Genomic DNA, 27,879 nt, shown 5'->3' with positions numbered 1-27,879 from the left:
AACAGGAGGGTCAGGACTCTATCTAAAATCAGGAGGTGGACTCTGCCCATTTGCTAACTATTGTTCCAGCACCTCTTCAACTCAGATTGAATGGCACAGACACAGCATGTGGGAGACCACTGATGTCATGCTCTACTTCCACCCGTTGCCACCCAAACTTTTCACACCACCAATCACAAGGGGACACTTAGCAGGGAGTTGACCCAGAGAGGGGCCAGTATTGGGTTTTGTTTGAGAAGGGACAAAAAGCCCGGGGAGGGAGAGGGATTGTTGGAGGAGTTGTTGGAAAATCTTGGAAGAGCAAGGACTTGGACTGATTGAGAATAACCGTATTCTCTCAGGGCCAGAAAGTATTGCTATACCAGGAGCTTCTTCAAACCGATCGGAGTGCACCTCTAGAACTGATTCTGTCACCACTTCATCGGAAGACACTCACAGATTCTGGAGAATTGGTGAACCTACATTGGTAGGGACACTAATACCCAGGGTCCTGTCGAAGTCAGCAAATTGGATAAAGTCATTTCAATTAAAGTCTAGCAAACTTGGTTGTCGCTGTCTGAAAAGATGCGTATGGTACGCATCTATGTACAAGGGCACGCTACGGCGTGAAAGGGCGTACGCATCCACTACACGTGGCAGCAACAGTAATTGGTCTTTTACCATACATTCGCACAAACACGCATACTTATAAAATAGTACACATTAATGGTAGTTGTAACACATAGTCAGTTATGTCGAAATATACTAGTATTTATATGTTATATCAGAGTTACATGCATATTAGTGAAATACACGGAACAGTTTGAAGGAATCACATCATGAGTGGTATCATAGTGAACCTTGTTACATATCCTACTGTTTGGTTCACTCTGCGAGGGAATCGCAGAGTGCATACACAAGTTATGAATGATAGGGAATTATGAACTACTTAAGACTAAGGAATCCTGGTGGGAAGAGCAGAGCATACCCCCTGCAGAGATGACCCCCTCCTTTGGATTCCTTAGGATGAACCAGCCAATGATTAACAACCCCTTGGACATTCCTGAGACCTGGACCAATAGATGCAAGCTATACCATCTTCATTGTATTACTGTTTTTGATTGTGTATATAAGCAGCAGCTTGTGATCCAGAGTGCAGACATCTTGTCCCCAGACTTCAGGATTGAATGATTGCACTGGATCCAGAGCGACTGCGATAAGTAACGGCTGTATTTACTATTACTTCGCTTGAGCATATTATTCTACTTATTACGAATAAATCTTTGTGCTTTGGAAACACAAATCGAGGTTCGACAATCGTTATTGGTTAGCGACAATACGCACATAACAGTCCCACCAAGCTTATGAAGAGTTGGCTGAGTGTCTGCCATCAGCAAAATACACAAACCCACCTTACAGGTCAGAACCCCTGGCCCACTTGGATTGTCAGCTGTGGACTTTATTAGCTGGAGTTTGTGTCTGTTAGGACTCTTTGCTGGGAGGTAAACTGCTGGGGACATTTTTGGGGAGTTTTTAATTGCACTGGGGTTTTCTGACACTTGCTATATTTGATGGGGGAACACGCTTCTCCTTCGGGAACACTGTTGTATTTTACTTAGTGTGTACACTTTGTTAAATGAAGGGGTTATTATTTCTTTCTTGTCTCCTTACCTGTGTAACCTGTGATCCTAGAGGGAAAGGTATATAAAGAACTATGGTTCCAACCTTGGTGTCCACACAGTGGGATTTCAGGGAACACTTGAAGGACTGCAGAGTAGAAGATGTCTTTATTGTGCCAGGGAGGGAATTCTACAAAGTAGGTGCAGCCTGAAAAAAGTCCTGTAACTGGGAATGGGAGCATGGAATGAGACACAGATCTTATGCAGACCGGAGGTGTCGAGTTGGAAGATATTTTGAGACATATGAGGAAGATGTATGTTGGTGCAATTTACCATAGCACAAAGCACACCATAAAGAATAACACTGGCCAGCTATGCTGCTCATCATACCAGGATGTGAAAATCAAACTTAAGGCTGAAAATGTAAAGGGAAGACGACTCTGAAGCCACGGCTCCTCAAGCTGTTGTGGCAGCCATGGTGGATGGCCTGCAGATTCATATTGCAACCCAGCTGAAGACCATGGGCAAACAAAAGGTCTACCAGAATCAGTTAATATAGCCACTGTATGGACTCATGAGAAAAAGACAGTAACATAAACTAAATTCATGGCATTACAAATCAAGATTACTACTTCAAAATAAAATGGAAACTTAGTGAAACAGCTCAACAGAGCTCACTTCTTGGAACACTGAGCTATTTTCTGTCATGTCACACAAACAAACTTCTTGTTTGTACAAAACTTTTATAGCATTAAGGGTTTTATGCAACATAGAGATAAAGGTAGGTTAATTGCTTACTACAGCACCTTTTGTTTATATAGCATCTGGTTTACTTCTGAGTCTTAGCAGCTGCAGCTAAAGAAGTCTGACTATCAGCTCCTTTACATGCAGTTGCAGCACTATTGCTTAAAACCAAAAATGAACATGTGTCTAATACTAGGTTAATAAAAGGCTCATCATTTATGGCATTCTATTGCTTTCATCAGTGAATTTCATTATAACCAGATGTCCTGTGTTTAACCCTGCATCTCTGTTACACCTCAGAAGCAGCATAACCATCACACTAGAATAGCAATGACTCATAGAAGAGTAAGGAAGAGTTATTGTAATCTGGCACAATGTAATTAATTTCTGCCATCTGTTTTCATTGCTGAATGGATAACCAAAGCTTTTTGTGCCCAAGTCTGCTAACTATTTTAACATCCGCAAATCATGCATATATATAGAATTTCAACCTTTGCTAATTTGCTTCGCTTGGCTCTAGATTTAGGTGCAACTATGCTTAATTATGGTAAGGTTGTGACTGCAAATGGTTCAGTACTTTTTATATTGTTCTGATCTGTTTTGAGATTGTGATTCCTTGATAACTTGTGATTCATGTTAATTTACAGTACATCTGTGTTTTACTAAACCTGGTCTGCATACAATAGATACGTCTCCACTATAGTTCTTTATACACCTGCAATCTGGCTTCCCTGCCTCACCATTGTTTATAGTGCTGCAGGCAGGTTGCTGAATCAGTGTAGAGGCAGTGGTATGTGCACTGCAGCCACTGCTATAGTAATTATACAGTGGTTGCATTGGTTTGTTTGCACTACTGCACATACAAAAGGCACCAACTGCACTTCAAGGGGTATCTCTGATTTCCGGTCTTTGCAGAGGAGGAAAAATCTTAAGAAGCAAACATACAGCTTCAAATTCACATGGTGTGATGTGAAGTTTGCATATATGGATATGCCTTATGTGTAGCCCTAAGTATTCTAAAGTGAATGTTTGAATTATACATAGTTGGCCTCATGCAGAGTCGGCCCAACTCTGAAGTGCAAAATGCACTTTTACCCTAGGGGATTCAACCTTATGCAGACCGGCCTATGGCTGGGGCACCCTATGCTGAAGGTTTCCTGCTATAATGCCACTAGTCACGGCTGGCATAGCTTAGTGCTGGTATATTCATTTTTGGGGGGACCTCACGTTCTTTATCCCCGACTTTACAGATGCCAGCCAAATCTGTCAGCACTAGTGCTGGTTTGGCTTTTTTGGGGCAGATAGGCCACATTATTTTTTTCATTTTATTTATTTTTTTACATTGCGGTACTTCAAGACACGATTAAAGCATATCATACGCTTTAAGCATATCTTATGCAAATATACACAATTTGCTTACTATTCAGACTTGCAGTTATCTTAAAATATTTGTGACTCTGCTTACTACACAAATTGAGTACCTTTCACAGACATAATTTACACCTACGTTTTCAGCTCAATCTTCTTATTTGCACAACGCACTCCTATATTAAGTAATTTTATATTCTGTGCATGTGAGACAGCGGTTCCTATATTGTTGTACTTAAAAGTGGAGGCTACTTTGTATATTTCCAAACTACATCAATTGTGAACTTGAATATGTACTATCTGACTACTTTTGTGAGTAATTGCATCTTATTGCAATCTCATTTATGCCTTTAAATAAATCATGAGTGAAGGAGCATTATTGGTTGAAGACTGTAATCCAGCCCCTTTGAGAACATGTAAAAAAATCTTTTTAGTGGGAATAAATCTCAGTTGCCTACAAAAACTTCAGGAACATCAATCTCAAGGCCTCAAATTCTACTTACAATATCTTGTCCCACACTCTATTCACTTGTAAATTTGCATTTTCATCCCACCTTACAAAACCCAATCCAACCCTCTGGCACCGAAATAAACCCTTGTCATGTCCCTCTCCAATCACCTAATTCCTACAAAACTGATTGCAGGAGAGAGCCTTTTGGCACCAATCATCTAAAGTCCTAGCAGTATTTTACCTATACTATACCTACCTTACTGACACTGCCAGCTATTGCTCTGTTGATGATGAGGATGATGATGATGATGATGATGAATGCTCTTTCTTTTCTCCAGGTGCATCTATACACTAGATAAGTTGATGATGAGGAATAACTTACCTCAGCTACAGACACAACCAGGGCCTGATTAAGGGTTCTGGCCGCCCTAGGCTAATACGGCCGCAGCGCCCCCCCCCCCCTCCTCCTCCGAATATATAGGTGTATAGGAACACTCCTGAATATGAATGTTCAGGTGTATTCTCCAGCATTCAAATTTAGACAGATTGTGCCATTGTCTCTTACCTGTTCTTGCTCTTCTCTCTTGCAACTTTGTTATCCTCTCGCTGGCTTCTGGAAAGTTGGCGTCCTGTTTTGAAAATGCAAAAATGTATTATAATGCAAACCCTGAATGATTAGGCCCTTTAGTTGAAACAAAACACTCCATTATGGCCAGCTAAAAGTACCCCATTGGACAGGCATATATAAGCAATATCTGAATATTTGTTGTCAATCAAATACAAACCTCTACCAGCCCCATCTCACTAATATTTAGTATTCTAGTGATTGCTGAGACCACCCATGTGACCACCACACAATCATGAGATTCTGCCCCCCAAAGCTGCTCTATTTTTTAAATACCCCCTGCAGCCATTTTCCTTAACCACAACCCCCCCCCCCACAGCCATTTTCCTTAACCCCTGCTGCAGCCATTTTCTTTACCTCCCACCCTGCATCCATCCCCCTTGCAGCTATTTTCCTTACCTCCAATCTGCTAGCTAGATATCCCCCCCCCGTCACATCAAAACTCCCCCAGTCACATATATCAGCCCCCCTCCTCTGCCCTCCTTCATACATATCAACCTCTCTCCCTCCCTATAGATTTTCATGGCAGCCCCCCCCCTCCCACCCTATAGATTTGTATGACAGTCCCCCTCTCCCTCCCTATACATATGCATGACAGTCCCCCCTCTCCCTCCCTATAGATATGCAGGGCAGTTCCCCCTCCTCCCTATAGATATGCAGGGCAGTTCCCCCCCCTCCCTATAGATATGCAGTGCAGTTCCCCCCCCCTCCCTATAGATATGCAGGGCAGTTCTCCCCCTCCCTATAGATATGCAGGGCAGTTCCCCCCCCCTCCCTATAGATATGCAGGGCAGTTCCCCTCTTCACTTACCTGTAGTTGTGCCAGCGTCGCTCCTCTCCTCAGATCAGCAGATAGGAAGTGAAGACGTCCTGCTTCCTGTCTGCTGCACAGCAACAGGCAGCCTGGCCATTGGCTGTGTGTTGCTAACCACTGACCACCAATGCTTTTGATCGTCGAGCCCTCCACCCCCCCGTGGCGACCCCCCCACACCGAAAAAAAAAGTGAATGAAGAAAAAAAAAAATACCCACAGCGCCGCGCCCCCCGGGACCCAGCACCCCAGGCTGCAGCCTGGTCAGCCTAGTGGTTGATCAGGCCCTGGACACAACTATACATCAGATTTTAAGTTGGATGCATCTTGCGTGTACATTCAAGGCATATTTTTGTATTCAACTCTAAATGAAGCCCAAAATCTCTTAGGAACCAAAGGTATAATATAAATAAATTCCCCTGGCTCAAATGAATATTCCTGGATTTTAAAAAATAATCAGAGAAATGACATAATCAGTCTATTGTTGAAATTGAAAGTAGGCATGGGTGAGTGGAATCTTATTTTGCAATCAATAAGCAGGTAACTAGTGAGGGACATGAGGATGGGGCCACTTGGGAGACAGTAGGCAAGGTAAGAACCTAATTTTTGTTTTATAATAACAAAATGTGTCTATTGTAACAATTCTAAAAGAACAACTAGCCTTACCATTCAATTTGTATATTCAAAATAAAAACAACATTTACATAACTGCACAATAGTCAAGTTCAGATTTAACAAAAAGAAAAAACTCCATATACTGATAATAACAAATGTGCAATTATAGCATGACACAAGAAAAATATATTAAGAATGCAGATACCTGATGGATCAAAATCAGCTCCTGTCATATTAAATCAACTATGACCTTTTTAGTTGACAGTAAAACAATGTTTCTTGGTGTGTGACTCAAATATGAGCTGCTTAAATCTCTGTTGTTATAATTTCAAAATAATGGCAATTATATGTAAGGTGTTAAAGTTTTAGTGACAGCACTATTATTTTAATATTTTTTTTCACTGATTTACAAAATATTGTGAGGAGTTTGGCACTTGTTACATTTTCTATTTAAGGATGATTGGATCAATACAAATAATGTAGTTGGTCTCTATTTCTTGTATAATCAGGCCCGGCGCTCCCATTAGGCAAGGTTAGGCAATTGCCTAGGGCTCTGCAGGGCGCCTCAAAATTAAAAAAAAAATGACTATGGTCATTTAAAACTGTCTGGAAATCCACGGGGAGGAGAGGGGGGAAGGGGCTATGAATCTTACCTGCATGAAGCTGCTCCTCTCTGCTCTGTCTCCTCCCCTCCGCTCACTGACAGTGACAGGCCGTGATGATGACATCATCACGGCCCGACAGTGCCTGTGAGGGGAGGGGAGAAGACAGAGCAGAGAGGAGCAGCTTCATGCAAGTAAGATAAAGAAAGACATGGGGAGGGGAGCTGAGGGGAGGGAAGCGCAGCGCCAATTTTGACAGGGTACCCACGGTGGGGGGCGCCGATTTTTAAAGGGGGGGCGCCGATTTTCACACTGTGCCTAGGGCGCCAAGGACCCTAGCACCGGCGCTGTGAATAATCAATTGCATCACTATCAGTTACAAAGAGTACATTAAGTTAGCTGCAGTATTACAACTGACCCTATATTGCATTGAGTTGGGTATGGCCCAAAAAAAATTGTGACTCCAGAGAATGATCCAATTGAAATTAATGGTGAACAATACAGTGTAAATATTACTACTATATTGTACTGTCATCCTAAGAGTGCTCCAATAGGCTGTAATGAAGCCAAAAATGATCCAGCCGCTCAGTCCAAAAAGAAACAGCAAATTGAATGATGATCCCATTACTCAACACTCCGGTCAAGCAACAGGAATTGCCCATGTGTTACCGCCCATAGGTCTCTAAATTATTATGACTGCTACCTTATATATTCATATTTAATTAATTGTATGTTTAATTTTCTGTATATTTTTAATATGAAAAGCATAAAGAACAAGTAAGTAAAAAATCATATTTAGAATAGAGTAAAATATACAGGTTCATGAAAACTGTAAACCTTCCGAAATCATTAAAACTTTAAGTGCACACTGCTAAACTAACTTTAATTGTCATTTTTGACACTAGTTTATTGGTAGATTACGATTCCGTCTTCTATGTAGCTGTAAAACCTGGACATAGATAGAAGTGAGAACATAGGCTTGATGAATTCAGTTACTCCCTTACTTTTGTTTCACTCCTGAAATTCCATTAAAAAAAAGCTTCTAGCTTGAACTATGCACCATTGCTTTTCATAACAGCATTATTTAGAACTGTTTAACCATTTCCAATTGGTATTGCTTGTTAAGTTTAAGAAAAAAAAACACCAGCATGTGTAAATTAAACTGCATAGCAATATTGGTTTACATTTGGCTCTATGTTGATCATTTCTTTTGGAAAGCATTGGTATAAACATAAGTTGTGTTAGCTTTTTATGTAAAATCTTACACAAACTATATAATGTATTTTAAACAGAAATTATTGAGGTACTTGAAATAATTGTTTTGCAACTCACTTCAAGCAATGCTTAAAAAAGCATTTGACAACACCTACATGTTACTAAAAACACGGCTATTTTATTAAAGCAGCAATTGCATTGGTCACACCATTAGGCTACCTAGTAATGGAGGCTGGATAGAAAAGATCTATGGTTGGAAAGAATATATGGTGATGGTCAACATGCGGCCCCCAGAACCTTCACCTGCGGCCCCCAGAACCTTCCTGCTTAATTTTTGGATGTATTTGTTATAGTATGTGAAATGCCTGCTGATATGTCTTTACAGATAGGTATCTATTTCTCTGATTAAATCTATTGTTTTACCTTATTACTGAGATGAAGGGAATTGTTGTTTTACCAAGATTAATCTAATATCTTCTGGTTTAAATAAAAAATAATTACAAATAACTAACCTGAATTTACTAGTCTTAATACTAACCTTTACATCCCCCACAAATGCCAAATCTGAATCTCTGGAACCTTGTGCACAACAAACTTTAAACTACACCTTACATTATACTGAGCCCTCAAACATTCCAAAGGCCTAACTTAAAAATTAAACCAAGGGGACCATTCGACCAGTGTAACTTTCACGAATTGGAAGGGATCCTATTAGGTTCCCTCCCTCATGTGTATGGTTTAAGAGCAGAATTGTTTAATGTGTTCCCCCCACTATGTACCCCCTCAACCCTTCCCTTTTTAATTTTGTGTCCTTGCCTTACCCCATCCCTTTTCTTCTTTCTGTACCCCATAATTTTTGAAAAATTAATAATAAAAATACTATTGAAGTTAAAAAATTAAACCAAGGGCAAAAACAATACAAGTTACTGAGCTTTCATTTTACATCCCCAAATTCCAATGGAATAAACATTCTTATACTGTAATGTATAGCATAGAAAAATTAAACATGTGTTTGCTATTGTGAAGATACCAGGTGTATATGACCCAATGCTACCCACTTCACGCTGACTGGCCACCCACGGGTGCCTTCCTATGCCATGGAAGTCTACCCAGTACCTTATAGGATTCGTATGGTCACTCAGGCAAAATGCAGTTATAAAAATACAACAGTATATTTATTGTCATACAAACAACACTAGAATATTATGTACACACAGTAAATAAATGCCAAGCAGATTTACCACATCATCTGTCCCTTACCCCAATAGCTTAAGGAGATATAGTCACCTGACTGTCCAGACTTCACGACCCATGGATCCCTCTCAGCTGCATATATAGACGCTAGTTAGAGATCGACAACTCAAAACTAGATGCACCTTCATGAATGAAATCCCAGAATGAACACCCTTCCCCCTTGGAGTGATTTCTTATATCTCGGGTCTAATTTCCAGAGTCTTTCCCTTCCCTCTGCAAACCCCTGGGTCTATTCTCCTTAACCATTGGTCAGTGCTGGACTAGGGGGGGTTGGAGAGGGGAGTGAAGATGAGCTGTCCTTCCACAAAACCTCCCCTGTTAGAAGTCCTGTCTGGACTAGCCTGGTGAGAACAATGGACACTAATTAGTTTTCCCACTCCAGCATCTTACAACCTTATCCCTACCCATAATCCCCCTGGCTTCACTTTAAATACAATGAATAGCAACCTTACTGCTAGTCAACAATATACAATACACAATATACATATGTACACTGAACTACAATGTCCCCTTAGCCCCATGTTATTGGACAATGCAGTTGTAGTCTGGTGAGCTGGGGAACAAAAGCATGGGCTATAAAAAGCACTAGCTATAATCCACATTATGTGAGAAATGAGAAACTGAATGCTTACAGGGTTATCACACTCATTTCATCACATATACCTCCCCCACTTTTTTAGCCCTTGTTCCCCAGTGGCTCCCTTGCCCCTAGTAAACCTTTCTCCCCCCCAAGTCCAAAATCTCTGGCCTGCTGTGGTTTCTCCTGGGTCTGATGGTAAGATAGACAGCAGTACACAGTTCCTCAATCTCCCACCCGGGTCCCATGGCTGCAGGCATATCATCCCACCCAGCTGGAGTGGGGGGTCTATGCTGCCCTGTGTCATAAGATGAGTCAACAATAAAACTGGGCCACTCCGTTGCACACATTCATGGTAGGAGAGTTGTAGTCCAACATCCCTTGGGTGCCTTATCTACCCTTAATTGCCCAACTGTAAATAGTACCTTGGCATGTCCTCTGTTTCTGGAGGCCATGCTCCCCTCCCCCACATATTCAAGGGAAAACTGCCAAGTGGCAGGAACACTTTCTGGCACCTTGTCTGTTTATTTCTGGCAAAGATCCAATGCCCCCTCCCACAAACACTCAAGGGACAACTGCCCAGTGGCAGGCAAACATGGTGGCTCCATTAATTCCTTGCTTATTGGGAATCCTCTGTCCCCCTCCCAAACCACATGTGGGTGCCCCTGTAAGTATGTTGGTGTGCATCTCCCCTCCCCTGCTACCACATCCAACTGTTGCACTACTTCTGTCACTCACCGGACCGTGAGTGCCTCTTCACTGGTGCGTGGCTCTCCAGTATTCCTGCCAGCACCTATCCTGAACCATGGCCGCCCGCCATCCTGATGGTCTGCGCATGCGCAGTTCCCAAGAACTCTTCTGACCTTTGCTTTTAGTTAATTGGTTGATCAGGCAACGCTCCCTATTTAAAGCAACTGTGTTCATTACCTTGTTGCCTGATCTTGGAGTATCATTCCCTGTGAGTCTCTGAAGGTGTTCCTGTGTACTTCTCCGTGTCTTCAGCTTCCTGCTGATTCCTGCTCAACTCATTGCCGGTTTCCAGACCGCTTCAAGACGGGTGTATGTGTGTGTATGCAAATTGTTAAAATGCTGTAGAGACTGGTGTGTGTGTGTGTGTTTAATTAAATGGTTAAAATGCTGTAGAGACTGGTGTGTGTGTGTGTGTGTGTGTGTGTGTGTGTGTAAAGGGATAACATGCTGTAGGGACTGGTGTGTGTGTGTGTATGTAAATGCTTATCATATTGAGGGTTTTGGTGTGTGTGTGTGTGTGTGTGTGTGTGTGTGTGTGTGTGTGTGTGTGTGTGTGTGTGTGTATGTAAATGGTAATCATATTGTGGGGTTTGGTGTGTATGTAAATGGGTATCATATTTCGGGGTCTGGTGTGTGTTTGTAAAGGGTTATCACATTGTGGGGTCTGGTATGTGTGTGTATATAAAGGAGTTAATATTTTGTGGGGATAGTGGGTCTCCTCCCAGCACTAGGCACCCCGTCTGCCACACACCCCCTTCCCTGCGCCCAGGCACCCTGTCTGCCACACTCCCCCATCCCTGCACCCAGGCACCCTGTCTGCCACAATCCCGATTCCCTGGTTGGCGGGGTAGACACTTTTTTACTATTCGTAGAGAGGTAATGCAGTGGCTTGCAGCCTGACAACATCCAATACCTCAAGCAAGAGAATAACTTTCTAGCTACCAAGACCTTGCAGTTCTGGAGTCAATTATATGTTTGGACCTATGGACTATGTTTAATTTTAGGATAAGCATCTTCCAATAATCCAACTCCATATGAGTTGGATTATTGATTTCCTTTATCCTTTGTAGCACTGGATTATTTGTAACTATGGATATGTCATATTATGCTGAGTGGGAATAACAAGTTATTGCTTAAATATGTTAATTCTGTATTTGCTTGAAAGCTTATATTGCATGTGAGACCTTGATAAAAGGCCTTAGCTCAGTGGTTCCCAAACTTTTCCAGTTCGCGTCACCCTTAGAGTCTCTAAATTTTTTCAAGGCACCCATCCAAAATAATTATTGAGCAGTCCTGTTTTAGAAGTAGTTGGGTCAAAAAAATGTAATAAGTATTTAGGTCAGGACAGAAATACTTATTTAGTTGTATGCAAAAATGCCCCCTCTGCATTCAGACACTCTGCCCCCTCTGCATCCAGACACAATGCCCCCTCTGTCACGCTGTCCCCCCTCCTCTGCCCTCTCTCACGATGTCCCCCCTCCTCTGCCCTCTCTCACGATGTCCCCCCCCTCTGCTGCCCTCTCTCACGATGTCCCCCCTCCTCTGCCCTCTCTCACGCTGTCTCCCCCTCTGCCCTCTCTCACGCTGTCCCCCTCCTCTGCCACTCTCACGCTGTCCTCCTCCTCTGCCCCTCTCACGTTGTGTCCCCCTCCACTGCCCCTCTCACGCTGTGTCCCCCTCCACTGCCCCTCTCACGCTGTGTCCCCTCCACTGCCCCTCTCACGCTGTGTCCCCCTCCACTGCCCCTCTCATGCTGTCCCCTCCACTGCCCCTGTCACTCTGTGTCCCCCTCCACTGCCCCTCTCACAATGTCCCCCCTCCTCTGCCCCTCTGTCTGCCCCGCTGTCACACTCCTCTGTCCCTCTGTCTGCCCCTCTGTCACACTCCTTTGCCCCTCTGTCACACTCCTCTGCCCCTCTGTCACACTCCTCTGCCCCTCTGTCTGCCCCGCTGTCACACTCCTCTGCCCCGCTGTCTGCCCCGCTGTCACACTCCTCTGTCTCTCTGTCTGCCCCGCTGTCACACTCCGCTGTCTGCCCCGCTGTCACACTCCTCTGTCCCTCTGTCTGCCCCACTGTCTGCCCCGCTGTCACACTCCGCTGTCTGCCCCGCTGTCACACTCCACTGTCACACTCCGCTGTCTGCCCCGCTGTCACACTCCGCTGTCTGCCCCGCTGTCACACTCCGCTGTCACACTACGCTGTCTGCCCCGCTGTCACACTCCGCTGTCTGCCCCGCTGTCACACTCCACTGTCTGCCCCGCTGTCACACTCCCTCACACTCCTCTGCCGCGAGCCAGCCATAGGAAAAAAGAAAGAGCACATAAACTTACCAATCCGTCGGGCGCCGGGACCCAGCAGCCTCCTCTCTCTCACAGCAGCTTGTTACTGACGTCGATATTCAGTGACAGCTGCGGGAGAAAGGAGGCTGCTGGGTCCCAGCGCCCGACGGATTGGTAAGTTTATGTGCTCTTTCTTTTTTCCTATGGCTGGCTCACGGCACCCCAGTGACAGCGCCGCGGCACCCCTGGAAGCCGCGGCGCACACTTTGGGAACCGCCGCCTTAGCTCATACCTTTAGATTTGTGTTTTTCTCTCCCTCATACTGTAGAACAGGACTGTAGCTTAAGTTCTTACTTCTCCTTTTTAAGTTTTGTTATTTTTCTTATTAGGAGAATAGTATGCCTAGGTTGGTGGCTGGTATACAGGGTGGGGCTGCTTGGTTGATTAATGTTATGAAAGATGGTACAATGCTAAGGATACCACTATGCCGTATTTGGGGACAGGTGTGTAGGTTGGAAGAAATGTATACTGATCAGGATATACTTGCAAAAACATTGGATTTATTTTTTGTCAGTATGCACATTATACTTGAGAAATGTTGCTCTGTATGACATAAGGTTCGGCTGTTGCACGCCTACTGGAATATCTTTCTTGACTGCTGGGTGCACATACATACACGGGAGGAAGATGGGTAAGAAATCTGAGTTTGTATTTCATAATTTGTGCAGACCCTTTGATTGTTTGCTTAGGAGACTGTAATAACATGTTAGATGGGGACCTTGATAGTAAGAGGGAGTAACAGACGCCTGTCCCACAGCAAGGTCTAGCGATTGCTGGCCTTGTTAAAGAGATGGGACTGATTGATTGATGTGTGGCTTTTTAAACATCCTGTTAGCATACCATACTCCTGCTTCTACTCCATCTCAATTTGACCCTTGTATCCCGTAATTACTACCTGCTGTTGTGGAGGCTGACTATAGGCCCAGAGCAATCTTTTATCACTTCTCATAGGCACTATCCATGGACTTCAATTTGCCAAAACGGCAATCTTTCTGGAGATTTAACCTATTCTGGCTGACGCTCAGGGGGAGTGCCAAATATGGTTCGTAAATAGAAAGGTTTCTTCTCTGTCAGTGCACATACAACACAAATATCTGTACAATGGGATGACTTCAAAGCATATCTTAGCGGCACCTTGATTAGCAGAGGGGCGCAATATAAGTACTTCCCCAAGACAAGAGAGGTAAAGCTTAAACAAAAGTGTTGAGGGCTTGAACAGGAATAATTGAAGTTGCTAGATTTCAGTGGGTGAGAGTGCTAGACTTCACTGGTTGAGGATTGAAAAGGTCTGGTCAGGCTATTTGGTTAAAAATCTTGGCAAATACTTTTATTTATAAAACATGCACAGTATGTGGTGGCAGACAAGACTGGTAGTTTTGGGCATACGTAGACAAGGTCTAAATATCATAATTCCAGCAATATGATGCCTTGGGTGAGAAACAGGTAGTGTTACAAGATATTGTACATGTATTTTATAAATATTATCAATCCCTCTACAACTTACAAGTACAATATAAGTTTATTGCTGAAGAGACTGAACAGATGATGTAGTATGGTCTTGTAGAAATTACCAGGTATACACAGTTGCAGGTAAACAGGAGGTGTGGAAAGATTCCAGGCAGCAAGTACAGGGAGATGCACAGGGAAGTACCAGGTTCACAGATGAAAACAGGTCAGCAGAATGAATGTTGAGATCCCAATGCAGCATAATAACAGGAGCAAAGCAGGAGGAAGAATCCACAGGGTGTAGCAACAGGATATGACAACAATAACCAGCAATGTGTGCTGGGAGTGACGGGTATATATGGAACACACCCAGGTGCATGGAATAATGAGTGAGGAGTATTAACTCCTAAGGAACTATGAACAGGCACAATAGCAGCACCTCTGGTGATGAGAGCTACTGCTGCTAACACATAAAATAAACACAAATAGTAAAGCCTGATAGTCCAGGTTAGGAGCTACCAGGCAAAGCAGTATGCTGCAGGCAGATCGTGACAGGATCCCTAAACCTTCTGTTGATAATAAGAAGGGCTATTTGGACTACCCATTCACTATTTGAACTCTGCATTCACAGATGTGGCTATCACTTCCTTTCCAAATGGTAAGGCCACCCTAGGTCAACGGTCTTCTGATGGAATTGCATAAAAAGCATAATGCATTTTATATCCCCTGGCTTCTTCAGAACTTCATTGGCCATCTTGAGTCAGGCTCTCTGTCCCAATCCATGACTGAAGCCCTAACTATGGTCCTCCCAAAAGCGGGAAAGAACCCTTTACACCCTCGTATTGCCCAATTTCCTGGCTCTCAACAGATGTCAACAAATTAGCTAAAATCCTAGCAGCTTGACTTAACAGTGTTATTGGACAAATAATTCCCCCAGACCAGCCTTGGTTTATGCCTCATAAATCCAGGACTGCCGTACCTAGGCACCTACACACGCTAATGCAAATTTCCGGTATGTGGGTTGATGAGGTTGTTGAATGTGTTAAGAATTAGGAGTTCTCCTGTTTGTTTGATCTATCAACTATGCAATTACTGCTACTACGATGTGTAGGATCATTCCTGCAGTCCACTGATCTGTTTGCTAGGCAAATAGTTAAATGCTTCATTCAGCTCTCAGTCTGGCAGTTTTCAGGTGTGCACTCACCTGCCCCAGGGCCAGATTTACCGATAGGCAACCTAGGCACCTGCCAAGGGCCTAGCGGCTCGCTGGGGGCCCAGATGGGGGGGACAAGGTAGAAAAAAAAAAAATCGGGTGAGGGGCACAGTGGTAGAGTTAGGAGTAGAGGCTGGGTAGTGGCTAGATCTCCTTCAGCGTAGGTACCCTGGCACATCAATATGACATCACAGGGTCATGTGATCGCAGCGGTCACATGGTACATAGTGTTAGGCGGGCTGCTGAAAGTCTATGGTAGTCGGTGCTGGAGCTCCATGATTTCTTTCAGTTCTTGGCTGCATTCGTGTAGAAAAAGGTAAGAAGAAGGGGAGTGGGTGTGATGGAATTAGCGCTGGCACAGGGGACATGTGTGAAGGAAGCAGCGCTGGCACAGGGGGCATGTGTGATGGAAGCAGCGCTGGCACAGGGGGCATGTGTGATGGAAGCAGTGCTGGCACAGGGGGCATGTGTGATGGAAGCTGCTCTGGCACAGGGGGCATGTGTGATGGAAGCAGTGCTGGCACAGGGGGCATGTGTGATGGAAGCTGCTCTGGCACAGGGGGCATGTGTGATAGAAGCAGTGCTGGCACAGGGGACATGTGTGAAGGAAGCAGCGCTAGCACAGGGGGCATGTGTGATGCACAGGGGACATGTGTGATGCACAGGGGGCATGTGTGAAGGAAGCAGCGTTGGCACAGGGGGCATGTGTGATGCACAGGGGACATGTGTGATGCACAGGGGACATGTGTGATGCACAGGGGGCATGTGTGAAGGAAGCAGCGTTGGCACAGGGGGCATGTGTGATGCACAGGGGACATGTGTGATGCACAGGGGACATGTGTGAAGGAAGCAGCGCTTGCACAGGAGGCATGTGTGATGCACAGGGGACATGTGTGAAGGAAGCAGCGCTGGCACAGGGGGCATGTGTGATGCACAGGGGACATGTGTGAAGGAAGCAGCGCTGGCACAGGGGGCATGTGTGATGCACAGGGGACAATTGTGAAGGAAGCAGTGTTGGCACAGGGGGCATGTGTGATGCACAGGGGACATGTGTGATGCACAGGGGACATGTGTGAAGTAAGCAGTGTTGGCACAGGGGGCATGTGTGATGGAAGCTGCTCTGGCACAGGGGGGCATGTGTGATGGAAGCAGCGCTGGCACAGGGGGCATGTGTGATGGAAGCAGTGCTGGCACAGGGGGCATGTGTGATGGAAGCTGCTCTGGCACAGAGGGCATGTGTGATGGAAGCAGTGCTGGCACAGGGGGCATATGTGATGGAAGCTGCTCTGGCACAGGGGGCATGTGTGATGGAAGCTGCGCTGGCACAGGGGGCATGTGTGATAGAAGCTGCTCTGGCACAGGGGGCATGTGTGATGGAAGCTGCAGGGCATAGGGGGGGCATGTGTAGCTAAAGGTGCTGGGCAGAGGGGGCATGTGTGAAGGTGCTGGGCAGAGGGGGGGCATGTGAGTTAGAAGTCTGTTTCCCACACGGCCGCTCCTCAGCCAACAATACCCTTACAACACTCACTATCTTTTCTTTGATATTCCCCATGACACGTGCTCATTATCTATTCCCTCACATGACCCGCTGCCTCAATCCTGACACCTCTTACCTCAAAATGAAAAGAGGCACCCTTTATATTAATATAATATGTGTGTGTGAGGGGCCAGTGTATGTATATTATGTGTGTGTGAGGGGCCAGTGTATTTATATTATGTGTGTGTATGAGGGGCTGTTTGTGGGAGGGAAATAGGTCTATTTATTAAATGTGTATGCTTTTAATTTAATGTTTATTATTTGGAGGGAGGTCTACTTATAAAATGTGGGTGCTATATTGATTTAACACTGGGGCTGGTTGTAGTTTACTAAATTTATTGTACCTATTTTTTTTTCCAAATTGGGCCTCCAACATTCCAGGATCCAAACAAGCAGCAGCTGATCTAAAGACACCAGCAGCCATAAACCGTGAAAGTGACAAGAACAGGTAGGAGAGAGCAGGGCAGTCTGCCAACTATCCTGAATCTGGTGGGATTTATATTATGAGGAGGTCTGACTTGTTTAAATGTTGCATTATGGGATTCATGCAGAAGACTGACATATTAACATGATTATTGCATTCCAGCGCTTTTTCATGTTTCTGTAGGTAGAGGGCTGCAGTCAGTAACTGTAGTGGCAGACGGTCTGTGACGTCGTAGTGATAGGAGACTGCTGTTTTTTTTATTAGTGTGCTTGCTAACCATGAACTGCAGTTTCTTGACATGTTAATTATGATTAATACCTAAGTTTAGTTAAAGATAAAGTACAATTTGTGTGAATTGAAAGGTAAGCAGTGGTGGAAGTGGGGTGTATATGGTAGTAGGCAATACCGCTACTTCTCGTACTGCCTTCATTGTAAAATAATAAAATTGCATTCACTTGTTCACATTCTCATTACATTTTTCATACCGCCACTTCTAAACTTCCACTTCGACCACTGAGCTTAATATTCATTGTATGGAGCATATGACCAGCATAATTCAAAATTCTGGTAGATCCTTTGACAAAATATGGGGTCCATGGACATTATTCTTTAACTGCTGGGACCACAGTGTGATGCAGTGTAATGATAAAGGAGGGCACAGTGTGATTCGAGGGACAATAATGAGAGGCCGCATGGTGATGCAGGAGGAGCAGCGTGATGTGCGGCGGCACATAGTTTACCCTTCTACTTAAATATAGGAGTATATGCTATGATAAAAAAATATATAATGCTATGGATTGTTTCAGGAAGGCGGGGGGGGGGTGTGGGGAGGCTGGGGGGCGTGGGGGGCTGGGGGGGCATAGAGGGGGCTGGGGGGGGGGCATAGGGGGGTCTGGGGGTGGGGGGCCCAAACCATTATCTTGCCTAGGGTACCATGAGGTCTAAATCCGGCTCTGACCTGCCCCACTCATGCAGCTAATCATCTGCAGTTCTGATTGGTGCTGCTGGCTTTATAAACCTCTTCCTGACAGCATACCAATGCTTGTGATAGTTCCTGCTTAACTTAGTGTGCCTTGTATCCTGACCTGTTTTGCTATCAGTGTCCAATAGATTGTAAGCTTGCGAGCAGGGTTCTCTTACCTCTCTGTTTGTATGTATTACCCAGTATTGTTTTATTAATGTTTGTTCCCAATTGTAAGGAGCTAAATAAATGTTGATGATGTTGATGATGTTTATAGGAATTGCTGTCTTCTCCACTCCTGACTCTTGGCTTTGTTAAACTGATTTACTCTCACATCTCTACATGCCATGATCCATGGCTTGTTTTAAGGATTCCTCTCTCTTCTCTACTCCTGATCCCTGCCTGTCTGACTCAGAGCTCTGCCAAATACATTCTGGTTGCTCATTACCTGTTACTGTTAGCTGTCCACACCATCAAACAAGTGCCAGACTACTCTGCATTAACCATTGCCTGTCTGGCTCTGAATTCTGCTGTCTGGTTGCTCACTACCTGGTGCAATGTGCTGTCCATTTCAGGTTGTGCTATTTACAATCTGGTAGCTCGCTACCTACTGCCGTGTGCTGTCCACTACATCAAGTGCCAGACTACTCCACATTAACCCTTGCCTGTCTAGCTCAGAGTTATGCTAATATATCCTGGTTGCTCATCACCTCCTACTGTGTTCTGACCTCTCCACCAGGCAGATGATAGGTCAGCAACTGCTACTACCCGAGCCTAAGTCCTAGGGGCAGCAGAGTACTGTGGAAGGAAACAAGTTCCTTGGAAAGGTAAACATCTCGCAAAGTGGTTCTAGCAGTTCAGGATATCACGCTAGTCTGCCCTCAGCAGAGTGATTGAACCTATTGGAAGCCCTTAAAAGTTTTAGCACAGGCTCAAAGTTTGTCAACTGGGTCAAATTATTATACTCTAACCCTGCAAGGCAAGTCTTTATAAATGGTTAGTTCTAGTTTACTAATGCCCTGTTTGTCATAGCTAGTGAACCTTTTTCTTGTATTATTAGGAGTCATCCAGGCATTTTTAGCCTGGAGTTGGGACGGAGGACAGAAACCTGTTACAGTCACTGAGGGCAACTATCAATCAGGATTGACTCAGGCCTTCCTGAAGCGCAGAGTCTAATGGACCCCCCGGTCTTTACCAAGAACCGCCGCAAGGATGTATGGATTTTGCTGCTGAAAGTCTGCAAGTTGCGACCCTCAGAGTAGCCCCCTGATGTGATAGAGCCTAGATGGATGGATACAGCCGGATAACACAGGCAGGTACAGAGGTCATGGTCAATATACCAAGCTGGGTCGGATACACTCTGAGGTACGCGATGCCAAGGACAATCCAGAGAGCAAGGTCAGTAAACAATCCGGGTCGGATACACACTGAAGAAAGCAGCACAAGGGTTAATCCAGGAAACATTGTCAGAAAAGCCAGGATAAATTCACTAGGAGCCGAGAACCAGAAAGCACAGTGGGAGCCAGAAGCAGGGGTTACCAAGCTGTTGCTCTGACACAGACAGTGTGCAGGGAGTTTCAAACTGCCCTCCCAGACTTACATGATTGCAGCACCAAGCAGGAAGTAAACGAGAGTGCTGTGATCAGGAGCGTGGAGCAGGTAAGTTCCAGACAAAATCAAAGCACTCTATGCAGACGACATGCTGTTGCTAATTAAACAAATCCCTTAAAGCAGGTGAATGTGGTTACATATATTAGTATTAATCAGTACTGCACTCATTTAAAAAAACGAATAATGTGTCAGTGTTCAAAGGATTATAAAATTAAAAACTTATTGATATAAATTAGGAGAAGGATGCATTTAATATGTGGTTTAACATTTAATATAATAACACAAAGCACTGCATAAAAGAGTACAACTTCTATTACACAGTATTTATTAATTTATTAGAGTATGCCACTTTTATTAAGCAACTGCTTCTAAAAGTAGAACTCAAACGTTAACTCCCCCCCACTCCTGGAGCTATAAAACCAAGACAAGGGAGACAAGTTAGAAATATTGCAATATATGTTAGTCTGTGAGACTCTCACATCTGTCAGTCATCCCGACACTAAAAATTCTAATCTGAACTTTACCTGCTTCTTACCTCACCAGGGTAAAATGACTCCAAGGGTCAATGCTCCCATAAAATAGGGTGCTTCTCTGTTAGAAACATCAAATCAACTGATGTGTGACAGAGTGATAGTATAGAAAGTTGCAAGGCCTTCCATGCATACACTAGGTCTTACTGCTCTAATGTATATGTACTTATTGTAGTTGCAGTTACTGAGATAATTGATCTAGTAATTTATTGACAGGTTTATGATTCTCAGTATATTTGTATCAGAATATATGTATTTTTATTAGCTTTGAGGTACAGAAACGACTATATATTCATGTTTACGGGGTGAGTTGTATATGTGTAAATGCATATTTACATTGGTCAATATTTGTATAAATGAGCACTAACGTCAAACATTTTCTGTGCTTAAGTGTACTTGTTCTCCCTATAAGCAAAGTAGAGAGTTGCGCCAGCCCTCTGTTCTATGCCTCAGTGATGTCATCACAATCATTAGGGTGGCGGTGTGGCTTGCCGCCATGGAGGGGAATGAAGGGAGGAGTGGAGAAGCCAGGTGAATCAGGTATAAGAGATTAGAGAATTATACTGAGAAGGGAAGATGCATGTGAAAGTATTAGGCCTGTGGTTCCCACAATTTATTGAAAGATTTAGAAGTATTATAGAGAATAATAGTCAAATACTCTATTTTAGATATGTGCTAAATTCTATTGAATACGCCTGTATTGTTGGAGCTTGATGTTGTATCCAGTCTGAGGCTATTTGGCACATAGCTGCTGAGACAATATGCCTAAACATCTTGTTCTGGTGATTAGAGTTTGTCAGGACCACAAGTAGGAGGAGAGGGGGACATCAAGATGTTGTAAAATGGATGCAAAATTTCTTAGCTCTAGCCAGAAGGGAGCTAGTCTGGGGCATTGCCATCATATGTGGAGAAATGAGCCGTCTGTTGAACAGCCTCTCCAGCATCTGCTGTATGTGTCAGGAAGGATCTTGGTCAACTTGGTGGAGACTAAGTACCAGCCAGACAGTGTTTATCTGCATTCTCTTTACACAGACGAGGCAGTGTTTGTTTTTATTTCTTCCTATTTCTCACTGTCCAGTCTCGCCCAGATCCGCTCCCAAGCTAGTTTGTGTGGGTCTTTCACACATGTGTCTGTGTACTTATAAGTACACAATACAGAATAAAAGGCCTTTAGTTGTTGACTGTCTTAGGGAAAGAGACTCAAAAAAGGTTAATGGTCTGCCACATGTTGAGATTTAACAATGGAGTTGATATTCCTTGGCTGTAAGAATTGAAAGAAATACTTATTTGTATATTGAATTTTGTTTATATGTCATCAAATGAAGGGAAGGAGAGTTCTTTAGTGATATCACTGTTTTTGTTTTTTTTAATGATGTGCATCATTAGATTTTGAGTGGTATATCCAGCCTTAAAGCTGTCAGTTGGACAGTTTTGAGGTAATTGTATATTGAAGGAATACAAAATCATCATCATCATCATTTATTTATATAGCGCCACTAATTCCGCAGCGCTGTACAGAGAACTCATTCACATCATGCCTGTCATCGTAGATTCTGCAATAGCAGCAGAACAGTCATTAGTCTACGTGTAAGAAAGAATTTCTCATGGTCATATATCTCTCTTATTGGATATGTCCACAAGCTCCCACAGTAGCAATCATCAAAATGGAACATTTGACCTCAGATGATATATGAGTGTTTGATCTTCAAGGGTATTCTTTAGTCAAAAACACATTCATGAGCATTCAAACACATTAAAAAAACACATTTAATGGGAAAGCAGGACCTGACCGCTAATTCTCTGACCAACTTAAGCGGTGAAACATGTTGACTAAAAATAAGAAACCACTATAGTTTGATTGGAAAGCTTGGGATAACAGTTTTATTGACAAAGAGGGTAGTTTAGAAAATAATCCAAAAGTGAAGTGCAAATGGTCTTTGGTGACATCACAAGCCTAGTTCTATCAAATAAGTTTTTATCACCTGCAGGGATGCAGAAGTTTGTTCAATAAGGAGTTGGGCAGATTGGGAACGTTTCTTGTCAAGTATGGATTAGGCTATGATTGTACTAGTTTTGCGCTGAAATGGAACACATAGTTGACTACTGAATTTTTGGAAGCTCTCCTGAACTCCCAAAAGTGCAGGGCAATCTTCCGAATCTCCCCCGCTTTGTTGGTGAAGTGGGTGGGGCTAGTTGTGTCATCCTGGCCCCATCCCCTGCTATAATAGGCCGGAATTGGTATTGTATAGCAGGGGGTGGGTCCAGGGTGACACGATTCATGTGGCCACGCCCAGGCAACTTTGGAGATTTCCCAGAGGGGTGATCTACCCTTGTTTCAATGCAAGGGGTGCAAATTAGTATTCTGTTTTGCACATAAGTTAAATGCTGACTGTTTTTTCATGTAGCACACAAGTATCAACTTTAAATTTCAGTGTACAAATAAGCTATCAAGTATTTGTGTGTTACATGAAAAAACAGTCAGTATTTAACTTATGTGCAAAACAGAATACTAATTTGCACCCCTTGCATTGAAACATGGATTTGTCCAGGAGACTGAAATAAGAAGTTTCTTAAGTTAAGATCCTTAATGAATCAGGCCCATAGTCATTAATTTCCCCATAAAATACAATTGTTGCTGATTGAAAACACATGTTCCATACATATGCGACTGTCATCACTAGTAATCGGCACTTGCACAAGACCTGTAGCTGGTGCAAGTGATAGAACAGAAAAACACGTACCATAGAAATACCCAAAGCTTAAATTGGCCGCTGCTGCGTGAGCTGGAGCTTGACACGCGCTTACTGTACATTGACCACAGGCATACGCCCAGTCTCTCTCTGTTCCACCCCAGAAACTGTAGGCTATAGTAAGGGTCTTTTGTGCTCGAAGGTGAATTGGATACAATTGCGTTCTCTGGCATATAGTTCATTTTTGGGTATGCACAGAGTAATGTAACACAAAATACGGCACGTATCGTCATTGGCATTCCCTGTTGAATCAGGTGCACTGTTTCGTAAAGCAGTAAGGACAACAATCCCCAAATACACAGGTACACACTTTTGGGAGGTTTCCAGTTGCCTGGAAACTCTTCCTGTGGTCCGAAACTGACAGACAGACTGGTCCTTCGCCCAGGACCAACAGCAACACTGTATATGGTGGATCTCCCACCTTCTCCACAGTATGTGCCCACCTCTGTTCCTTTAACATCGGATCTCATGTGGGCTGCGCACATGACCTGCAGGCCTTCCCACTTTGCAGGAAACAAGAGAGGGGCATAGCAAGTATTTTGGGGAGAAGGAGGGCTATTTTTCAAATCTGATTACTAATTATTTAATTCTGGGGTAGTATAGATTTAATTATTAAATGTGGATGCTATTAAATTAATTTTGGGGCTACTGGGGGGTGATATGTGTATTAATTAAATGTTACTACCATTAATGTAATATTGGGCTATATGGTGGATGTGAATGTTATTAATTTAATTGCAGTGCATGCTAGGGGAATACGTCTATTTAATGCTGGCGCTGATTAGGTGAAATAGATCTATTTATTAAATGTGAATTATTAAATGTGAATGTTAAATTGGTTTCTGACAAAATGGACTCTAGAGTGTGTGTATGTGTGATAGGGAATTTAGACTGTAAGCTTCTACGGATGTGAAAGACTACATATTTTCTGTACAGTGCTGTGTAATATAATTGGTACTATATAAATAAATGTTAATAATAATAATAATAATAATAATAATAATAAAGTCAGAAAGATATACAGAAAATTTACATTCTCAGCACCTATAAAAGTCATACAAAAATTGCCTATCTCCTCTAGGCTGCTGGATGAGCTCACACAATTATGAATAAACAATGTGTTGCCTATCTATTTGCCATTAGAAAATTTGCAGGCAGTTCTCAGCTGTTCAATAAAAAATGCTTTACACATACATTATAGCTAATACTCCATTACCATACATTTAAATTAGTCTCGCAAAACAGATTTAACCCTTTCACATACAAAATGCCAATCTATGCAAAAGGTTAATACATAATCTACAACAAAATAAACCACCTTCTGTGAAATCTTGCACTATAGCCGTGACCAGCTACCTAAATGTAAAACAGCTTTAAGAGTGAATATCTATTTCAAAACCAATTCATCTGCCACTCTATGAATCACTCTAGACAATTACAGAAGAGTGGAATAAATACATACATATAAATGTAAAGGGAGAATTGACAGGAATAATATGTGGGTGTAGGAAAAGAAGACATTATTTGTAAAAGAACAGGAAAAAATTGCTATGTTTAAAGCTATTTTCCATTTATAAAAAGGTATGAGGATAAGAAGCATGCTAAGGGTAAACTGGATTATCAAATGAAAACTTTAGAATTTTTGCAATATCCCCAATTTTTTGAGGGTTGTTGTCTTGTGTTAACTGTGTAGAGGATGGTAATAGGGTACCTAGGGAGATTAAGAGGGTGGTTGAGGAATATTATAAGCTTGTCTGAAGAGGTAGGTTTTCAGAGAACGCTTGAAGGTTTGAAGACTAGAGGAAAGTCTTATTGTGCAAAGAAGGAAATGCCACAAAGTGGGTTCAGCCCGAAAAAGTATTGTAACCGACAATGGGAACATATGATGAGAGTGCAAGAGACACAGATCTTGTGCCCCACAGAGGTATCGATTTAGGAGATACTTTGAGGCAAGTGAGGAGATGTATGCTGGTGCAATTTTGTTGAAGTAGTATGTAGAAGAAGAATTGTATGTTGGATTTGTTAAAAAAAAGCAACCAATGTAGAGACTAGCAGAGTGGCTCAGCAGAGGAAGAACGATTTACAAGGAAAATGAATCTAGCCGTTGTGTGCAAAATAGATTGCATAAGTAAGAGTCTGATTTGAGGAAGACCAGTAAGGAGGGAATTATAATAGTCGATGTGGGAGATGAGTGCATGATTTAAGTTTTTCAGTGTCTTGTGTGTGATATGTACGTATTGTGGAAATATTTTTTAGATGTATGCAACATGACATAAACATAGAGTTGATGTGGGAAGGATAGTTTTGAGTCAAGTATTACACCTAGGCAGCGAGCTTTCAGGGTGGTATATATGGTCATGCTGTCAACAGAAATAGAAATGTCCGGTAGGAAGCTTCTGGTGGTGGGTGTGATTATAATTAACTTGAAAGATTGAGTTTGAGTTAGCGAGAGGACATCCAAGATGAAATGGAAGTAAGACAGTCAGTAGCGCACGAAAACACAGATAGTGAGAGATTAGGAGAGGATAAATAAATGTGTGTATGATCTACATAGAGATTATACTGAAATCCTAAGAATCTTATTCGTTTTCAAAGAGAAGTGGTGTACATAAAGAATAGCAGAGGATCTAGGAATGAGCCTTGCGGTACTCCAACTGATAAAGGAAGCCTAGTGGAGGTGGATTCAGAGAAATGCACACTGAAAGAGTGAATAGATAGTTAGGAAAAAGAACCAGGATAATACAGAAAGAACGGCCTAGGGATTGTAGAGTTTGTATGAGGAGAGAGTGGTCAACAGTGTCAAATGCAGCAGAGAGATCCAGGAGAATTAAAAGAGAGTAATGGCCTTTCAATTTAGCTGTGATCAAATCATCGACAACCTTGGTTAATGCAGTCTCTGTGGGGTGTTGTGAACGAAAGCCTGACTGAAGAGAATCCAATAGTATCCAATAGTATGTTTGCAGTAAGAAAGTGTGTGAGGCAATTCTCTCAAGAAGCTTGGAGGGACATTGAAGCTGAGTTGGGATGGTAATTTCATATTTTCTGACAGAATTTTGTTTTTTTCAGAATAGGAATAATCACAGCATGATTAAATAGTGAGAAAAGATACCAGTAGTGAGAGAGAGATTACAGATTTTAGTTAGAGGTGGAATGAGCACAGGAGACAGGTATTTACCAGTTTGTGATGGTATAAGATCAAGGGGACAATAGATAGAATAGGAAGATAAGAAGAGAGTAGATACTTATTCATTTGTGGGATCAAATGAAGAGAGGCTGTCAAAGGGTACTGCAAAGGAATTGATCTGATTGATTGTCGAGGGAGATGATACCATTTCAAGTTGGATCTTATCAATCTTGTCCTTGAAGTAGTAGGCAAGATCCTGGGTAATGATGGATTTGGGGAGGGAGGGTTTAGAAGAGAGTTAAAAGTGTTAAAGATGTTTAGGGTTAAAAGCCTGGGCAGAGATGAGAGACTGGAAATATGTTTGTATAGCAGTATCCAGAACATGTTGATAGTAGTAGTAGATAGCAGTATATGTGAAGAAATCATTAGAGATCCAAGATTTATGCCCATGATGTTCTGCTTTACTAGGAAGTTTTTGTAGATTTCATGTTACTTTAGTGTGCCACGGTTCACAACGAAGTCGACGCAGCGTATGAAGAGTCGCAGAAGCCACTTGATCAAGGGCAGTTGCTAGGGTTTGCTGAAAATCAGATACTGCCATATCAGAGAAGGAGAATATAGAAATTGGGGAGAAAAGGTGTTGAAGAGAGTTGGAAAACTGTTGAAAATCAATAGAGTTAATATGAGTTAGTATGAGGTGGCTTGGTAGAGTTTGACAGCAGGGGAGGTTAAAAACAACTGGGGTTGAGCAAGTAGTTGATAAGATGATGATCCAAGAGGGGGAAAGGAGTGTTAATAAAATCAGAAAATGAGCATAGTCTAGAGAAAACAAGATCAAGACAGTGGCCATCCTGATGAGTAGAGGATTCAATCCACTGGGAGAGACCAAGTGAGGAGGTTAGAGAGAGTAGTAGCAATAGGGATGTCAAAATCACCTATGAAGATGGTGGGGGTGTCAGAAGATACAAAGGGAGGGAGCCATACAGAGAAATGTTCAAGAGGTTGTTGGTGTGGTCCACGGGGGGCGATAAATGACAGCAATACGTATAGAGAATGGGTTAAAAAACCTAACAGTATGTACTTCAAAAGATGTGAATGTGAGTGATGGGTTAGCTAATAGAACTGTGAATGTGCAATGTGGAGAAAGAAGTAGTCCAACTCCGCCTTCGTGTCTGCCTCCAGGTCTGGGGGTGTGTGTGAAATGGAGGCTTCCATGTGAAAGGGTTGCAGGTGAGGCAGTGTCTGATTGCATAAGTCATGTTTCTGTTACTGACAGAAGTTTGAGGTTGTTTGAGAGGAAGAGGTCCTGTACATTTAAAAGACTTTGACCCCT

The 27,879-nt window shown here is 43.0% G+C and overlaps 1 protein-coding gene across 5 annotated transcripts in view; it reads right to left on the bottom strand.

Annotated features, from left to right (window-relative positions):
* DLGAP3 (DLG associated protein 3) overlaps positions 1-27,879 on the bottom strand; it is a 406,147-nt gene that overhangs the window by 193,607 nt on the left and 184,661 nt on the right. The gene's annotated exons all lie outside the window — the stretch shown is intronic.

The sequence above is a fragment of the Mixophyes fleayi genome, chromosome 2 (genome assembly GCF_038048845.1).
Source record: "Mixophyes fleayi isolate aMixFle1 chromosome 2, aMixFle1.hap1, whole genome shotgun sequence".
In the NCBI taxonomy this organism is placed as follows: Eukaryota; Metazoa; Chordata; class Amphibia; order Anura; family Limnodynastidae; genus Mixophyes; species Mixophyes fleayi.
This window is presented reverse-complemented; position numbering and strand designations above follow the sequence as displayed.